This window comes from Salvia miltiorrhiza, chromosome 2, assembly GCF_028751815.1.
Source record: "Salvia miltiorrhiza cultivar Shanhuang (shh) chromosome 2, IMPLAD_Smil_shh, whole genome shotgun sequence".
Lineage (NCBI taxonomy): Eukaryota > Viridiplantae > Streptophyta > Magnoliopsida > Lamiales > Lamiaceae > Salvia > Salvia miltiorrhiza.
The window spans coordinates 48,537,003-48,544,684 of NC_080388.1; the positions used below are offsets into that span (position 1 = coordinate 48,537,003).

Sequence of the window (7,682 nt, forward strand, 5' to 3'; positions counted from 1 at the left end):
CCACTGCTCCCCCTCCCCAACTCCCCCAAGTGAAAAAAAAAAAAGAACAAATCACCCTAATTTACGTTAAACGTGAATGGTGCTCATATAAGGGGCTTTAAATCATTGTAAATTAGATTCGTGAGTTGAAATTGTGACTCTCTCATTGTTTGCATTCATTATTTATTGGCCGAGCAAAGAACAAAAATACAAATATAATTATTAAAAAATACAATTATATATACGCAGACCATGACTAACCTATAAGGTGCTTTAAATCATTTGTAAATTAGATTCGTGAGTTGAAATTGTGACTCTCTCATTGTTTGCATTCATTATTTATTGGCCGAGCAAAGAACAAAAATACAAATATAATTATTAAAAAATACAATTATATATACGCAGACCATGACTAACCATTTTCATCTATCCATACACTGCCTGAGTGAGACAAGGTTGATTGTGAATTTGTGATAGCAGAATAAAAACATAAAAAATTGCCAATTATACCTATAAGATAAAAGAAATTACTAGTACTACTTAAAGTGTATTTATTTTGATTATAAAATTTTCATTGAGAAAAGATGAATAAGAATTTAAATAATTTTTATCAATTCATTTTATTTATTTATTATATATTTTTTAATCTTCGTGTCCAAAAATAATGAGAAGTTTGTAATGGAAGGGAGAGAGTAACATTATTTAACATTATTCTAACACCAATACATAAAATACATACACAAAATCTCTTTTACACCAGGGTGTACCGTACATCTGGGTTGACTCGTACACAGATCTTGACCCATATGCTAATCCAAATTCACATCCTGACCAAAATGGTGTAAATGATACTATTCAGTTATACAAATGATACTGGTTATAAATGACACTGTAACATTTTAAAATGTTATAGTGTAATTTTCAATCTTATAGTGTCATTTACAATCTTACTAGCATTTGTATCCCGTGCAATGCACGAGAGAACATTTTTAATTTTTATATTTATATAAAAATAATACTAATTCAATTATTATATTTATAAATATAATAAAAAAATTAATTTAATTGAATATATTTAAATTAAATATTGAAAAAATAAAAAAGAATTCACAATTATAAAATTTGATATTATCTAAAACAAAAACAAAAAAAATAAGTTAAAAAATTAAAAATAAAATACTACTAATTAAAAAGAAATAAAAATATATTTACTCAAAAGAGATGAGAGAGGAGAGAGAAATTTATAAAACCTTAATATTTAAACAAATTTAATTTTTACATTTTAAATCAAATATTTTCATAAAATATATCATATTAAAGCTCTTATCGTGATCTTTAATTTGATATGCATATTAAATATTTTATAATTAATCGAATTTCACAATTTTGGAAAGAAATGTAACAACAAATAAAAAGTTAAAGAAAATGAAAATAAAAAGAAAAATATATAGTTTAAACATAAACCTTCAATTTTATTATAACTACAAAATTACCACTCAATTTTAAAATTAATTTGAAATTGATTTCAAATTGAAAACTCATTTTTTGATATAGTATAGATAATGTCAATTACAGGAAGTGTCATGTTTATTTTTGAATAGTATCCATTAAACATAGTGTTATTTACAAATTAAGTGTGAATCAGGATACGAGTCTGAATCAGAATACGAATTAAGGAGGGTGTATTAGTTCCAGAATTCTGTAGATTTTAAAAGTCTGTGGATTTTAGAAATCCATAGAATTCGGACGGAGTCTTCACGATTTTGAATGAATTCTTAGACGGATTTGCTATGAATTACCAAGAATTGGCGTGACATTTTCGGACTTGAAATCCACAAAGTCAGCGCCCGCTAGGCGCCCATGAGCGCTGCATGCCACGCGAGCGCTGGAACCCAGCGAGTGCTGGGCCCAGCGAGCGCTGGATACCCAGCGACCGCTGGGGTCCATTGAAACAAATTTTTGATTCAATTGAACATTTGTCTATCTAATTTTGTCGCAATAAAAGTAAAAATAAAAATGATTAAACTATATTAATAGTAGTAGTAGTTAAGATAAAGAGTTTACTCTGGACAAACAGTAGATACCACGCCAATAGTTTCTAGCTCAACTAGCTCATCCTGCACAAGAAAAATAAAATAAAATAAAATAAACAATTAAGCAATATCTTCAATGTCAACAATATGCAATAACCCAAAACCTCATTGCTAATTATCATCAATAACCCAAAATCTTGAAATCGGCAAAGAGGGGAAACAAATTGCTCCCAAAAAGAAGAAGAAGGTGAATAGATGAGTACCTGCATAATTTGGATTTGTTGATTGATGAAAGAAATTGCTGCTAACATTCTGTGTTTGCCCATATGGCCAGAAGTCGAGGATGGCATTGCGGATGAGGCGGCTGGGGTGGGGTTGTGGGGCTGTCCAGCCGCTTGCGGGGGAGCTCGAATCTATTCACGTTTTTACGTCTTCATCTTTAGGAGAAATTAACATGCATTAGTCATTGTCCAGCGGTCGCTGGCTTCTTGAGCCTCGGCCGCTGGGTCTGAGCGTGCGCTGGAAATTGAAGTCTGGCGAATTCTCATGGTCCGACCTCGGATTTGACATCGTGTATTTTGTGAATGAAATCCATGAAAATGTCACAGCCCGGCCTAATATAGTGTATAGTTAAGCCGGGGAAAGGTGTGACTGGGAAAAAGGAGAAAGAAAATGAAAAAGGAAAGAGATTTAAATAATAATAATGAACCCTCTTTAACGATGAATTACTTTAGTATTGAATAATCATGAGCAAATCACTTTTAAAACTCATGAGCAATCTTTTCTAAACTGCTTAGGCAGACAACTCACAATAACACAACGACAAGTTGTCAAATTTTCCAGTGACATAATTCTCAAAGCTATTGATTTAAAATCTATACAACACATCAATAAAGTAAAATACACTAAGTGTTGCAGCGGAAATACTTAAGTGGATTACATGTATGAAGACATGGAATCCTGAGCCTAATTTAATACTTATACTTCAAAAGCTTTGCTCTGCTCGCCTCCATCTGCATCACAGCTTAACCTGCACATTTAGAAACATATGCAGGGCTGAGTACTAAAAAGGTACTCAATGGTCACATGCCGAAATAACTTTAAAGTTTGCTCTTAGAGCTATATATTGAACTTGCCATCTCAAGCATCACACAGGAGTTTTATTTAAATAACCTGTGCACGCCAAAACTGTAAAACTTATATATATATATCATCATAACATCATATACGTCTGCAGACAATTAACATGTATGTACCATAACTACGCATCATGTAACCTTGTGTTGAGAAGTAGGCCTCCTTCTCAAACACAGTGATCGGCCCGAAGGCTCCCGATCACAGTGACCGGCCAACCCGCTCGATGACTCACGGTCACAACTATGTGCACAAACCCTTACTGACATCTCGCTTCAGCATAGGGCCGATATCGTCTATCTCTCGTAGATGGTAACATACAAGCTCTTAAAATAATTTGGCAAGTCAATAACTTTAATATAACTTCATTCATATAATAACATAATTAAATAGTGCGCACTTCAAATTATGAGTTTAGAAAGCCCACCTGATACGCTTAACGATGTAGAAACTCTTGCTCACTTATCTATCATTGCTACTGTCACCTTCATAATAGCAAGATTCTAAAATAAGATTGGATAACTAGATAAGAAGAATTAGCTATAAATAACATCCCAATAAACTTTTAATCTTTTGCAAAGCTAGGGTTGAATCAACTAAACTAACCAATATACTAACTCTTATGAACTTTAAGAAAGTATAAACTAATATTCCTATCTCATAGGAATTCCTCTACTTGAGAAAGTTTAAAGTAAACAAATCCATTTCATAGAGATCAGTTTACAACTAACCATACATGTAAACCTTAGAAGATGTGACATAGACTATTGTACTAGAGCGAAGAAGTGGCGACCTTAGCAGTAGGGACACTGGCGATCGTAAGAAATTCTGGGTTCCAAAACTCTCTTTCCAAAAATGATTTTTCAGAAGGAGCGAATTCCCCGCAAACAAGGCAGGAGACGACTATCTCAAGGTGCATCACGCGTACTCAGAAGCCGCATTATGCACTAGATTGAAGGATGAATTGGGAAAACCTTTTGCTAGTAGTTGAATTGGCCTACAATTATAGCTTTCGGGCAATAATTGATATGACACCATATGGAGCTTATTGTGGAAAGAAATATTGATCTCCACTCTATTGACATGAGTTAAGTGAAAGAAAAGTAACAGGACCTGATGCGCTTGAAGAAATGATTACGCTTATCCGACAAATTCAACAACTGCTCAACGAACCTCAAGAGCGACAGAAAATTTTTTTTGTAGATACTCGTTGATTTGATTTGAAATTTTTGAAATAGGGGATGAAGTTTTTCTCAGTGTTCCGCATTCTAAGAAATTGGAGCCTCGGCCGCTGGGTCTGAGCGTGCGCTGGAAATTGAAGTCTGGCGAATTCTCATGGTCCGACCTCGGATTTGACATCGTGTATTTTGTGAATGAAATCCATGAAAATCACTCCATATTTAAAATCTATAGACTTTTAAATACCTTTAAATTTTTATAGACTTTTAAAAGTCTTGAACGAAAACACCCAAATTTTCATAGACTTTTAAAAGTCATGAACGAATACACCCAGATTTTAAAAGTCTGCAGAAATCTTTTAAAATCCTAAACTAATACACCCCCCTAAGATTTGGATACGAGTCAATTCGAATATATAATATACCCGGGTGTATCCAAGACCACCTTAAATAAATAAGAGTTCAACTTGGATAGTACTATTTGATATATGACCACTACATTCCTCAAGGAAATTTCCTAGTTTCGGAACCCATAAAGGAGTTGTCTTAATTTATTTATTTATTTATTTGCTTACCTAACATGTTATACTGTACATTGTGTAGTGCTGCACGCTTTAATATTGGTATTCTTATAGTTATATCATGAATGATAATGAAATAATTGCCCTTTTTTTAGGAAGCGTGTAAGAAATTTGATAAACCAGTGTTTTTGTTTTTTTGTTTTTGTTTTTGTTAGGTTGATTTGTTAAGATATGGGTGCAACAAACTTTTCCACATTCCAGGACCACACAGTATACGCGGTTTATTTGTTTGTTTCGTGGTGGAATTATATACGACGACGAGCATTGTATACGTAAGAGGTGTTTTGTTTATAAAATAATTCAATTTATTTAATTATTTAATTTGCATAATTTGATTGGTGATAATAACATGATACGCCCTCTAATAATTCAATTAAACAATTACTTATTACTCTAAAATTTAATTAATTATTTGGTATTTTTAAATTATATTGATCTCATGTCTTATTTATTTCATCCAATAAATTAAACGCCTCGTTCAATATATATTGATGAAATGGATTCCAACTTTCATATGGATATTAGTATCAACGAGTACGCAAATTATTGGGTGCAACCGGTCGCATAGTACTATGCAACCGATTTGAAAGTTTACATTTTTTCATAATAATATTTACTTTTATTCATAATTAAGAACTTTTACTTTTAGTTATTTTCACTCATTAATATTTATATTCTTCACTATTTAATCAAGTAATTATTGTCGTACAAAAAATAATTATTGTTACAATGAAATGTAATATTTCTAAAGTATTAAATTTATTCACGAAAAGTATTACTTTTATTCATGAGAACTTGTACTACTACATAAGTATATATTTGTGTGAACAAATGTATATCTTACGCTTATTAAAAGTAACCGGTCGCATAGTATGTGGTCGGTCGCGTGCAAGACCAATTGCAACGAGTATCATATCAAAAGTTTTGATTTTACTTTTCTGCGAGTTTTGATGTTATCTAAAAGAATAATGTGTTAGAATTTCTTGTAATTCTAATTTTAAAAAATGTGTTAGAATTGAAAATTCGGTGTAGAATGCATATGTGTGTGAATTTTTAAATTAAAATTGTGTATAAAGTATGTTAGAAAAAATAAAATCTCAAATAACAAGAATTAAATTAAGATGATTTGTTATATTCGATACTATATTAACGAATCACGTTAATTTCGATTGCTATTTTCGTTAGCATTTAATACATCTATTTTTGATAGAGAATCATCATACATTGTGATTTTGATAGAGAATTATCTTACATCTATTTGCTTATATGATTTGTAATTGTATTGTTTGGTGAAAGAAAAATTGCTCATCAATTATAGTTGAATTCAAATTACAAGTCTATTATTTTTTTATTGCACAATTTTTGTGGGACGAATTGTACGAAATGAAATATTCGTCCTAATGTCTTTCGCGCTGAGTGTTTGAATGAATTATTTGTACATCTATTCGTGTTTAGCCTATTATGATGATAATTAATATTCAGGTATGCTTTAAAGTTAGAATAAATACAAATGTTAATTGCTCGTTCACGAGAGCAAAATGTATGAAATGTACATAAAATTATGCTAGTTTTTATAAAATTTGTTTCAAAATGGGAATATACCATTTTGCTCTTATTTATATTTAATAAAGTTGCATTTTTATAAAATTTAAATTTGTCTAAATTTTCATTGATTTGACCTCTATTATACATTGGATTTATATATCAAGAGAATTCAAATTAAAATTTAAAATATTTTTTTTGTAGCATTTTAGGATATTGATTTATATTTATTTTTTTGAATTGGGAAAAGGTGGACGGTGAAGATTAAATCTTTTATATTAAGATTATCGTGATGAATTTTAACCACAACAAAATAAATGTAAAAGTTAGAAAAGATGACAAGGGATTCCGCTGAGGGAAGTGGAGAATCTTTAGAGAATTTTCGATGTCCAAGCTTTCCACCTGAATTCCCGATCAAGAGCGAGAATCACTAGTGAAAAAAGGCAATTATACTGACGAAATTGAATGAATTTAAAGAGTGAACGTAAAACGAGAAGGAGAACAATGAAAAAGAAAAATGAGATGTATCGCTGGATGTTGCGAGTACAAATGTGAGTAAAAGTTGGTAATGCATACCTAAGTTATGGAAATACATTATATTTATAAACAATTATAGACAATGGGACAATCTGTCTTTTCTTGGTCCACGTGTCGAACAATTATAAACAATTAAATTTGTACACTAGTAAATTTAGATTTTCATGCTAACAAATTCTATTAGTTTTTGATATTTACATCTAGTAAGATTTGAGTTGGGCTTCCCATCTTTGACCTAGTATAGTCGAACCAGTTGCATGTTGACTTTTCGCTTTTATCTAGCCACCACACCATGGTGACTATGATGTTTATTTGGATCAAGGTTGATTTCTCAATGTCGATTGCCCTCCACGTTAATCACGGTTCTTTCGCTCTCGGTTATTTTTCAATCTATAGGATGCCTTATGTTTAAACGTTTCAAACTAATTTCAATTATAACTAATTTCTTCGTATTTATCCGAATGTCGCTACCATCCTACCTCAACCTTGCAATAATTAAATGTATGCTCCATTCGTCTCACTTCAAATGTCTTATTTTTATTTTTTTTTATCGTTTCACTCAAAATGTCTTATTTTATTTATGAAAAAAGTATTCTAAAAAAATAAGAATTTTTGGGAGTCCACATCACCTTTTCAACTCTACACCACATCACTTAATAATTTAATTAACTTTTTTCTAAATAACCATATAGCAAAGA

The 7,682-nt window shown here is 31.1% G+C and overlaps 2 long non-coding RNA genes across 2 annotated transcripts; both read right to left on the bottom strand.

The window, feature by feature from the left end:
* Window positions 1–646: 646 nt before the first annotated feature.
* On the bottom strand, window positions 647–2,607 carry LOC131011866 (uncharacterized). Its single transcript, XR_009097128.1, has 3 exons — window positions 2,276–2,607; window positions 2,044–2,096; window positions 647–806 (listed from the first exon to the last, which is right to left on the bottom strand). It is a non-coding gene; the product is annotated as an uncharacterized LOC131011866 (long non-coding RNA).
* A 100-nt stretch (window positions 2,608–2,707) lies between these two features.
* LOC131011865 (uncharacterized) lies at window positions 2,708–3,891 on the bottom strand. Its single transcript, XR_009097127.1, has 2 exons — window positions 3,574–3,891; window positions 2,708–3,042 (listed from the first exon to the last, which is right to left on the bottom strand). It is a non-coding gene; the product is annotated as an uncharacterized LOC131011865 (long non-coding RNA).
* Between the last annotated feature and the right edge of the window lie 3,791 nt (window positions 3,892–7,682).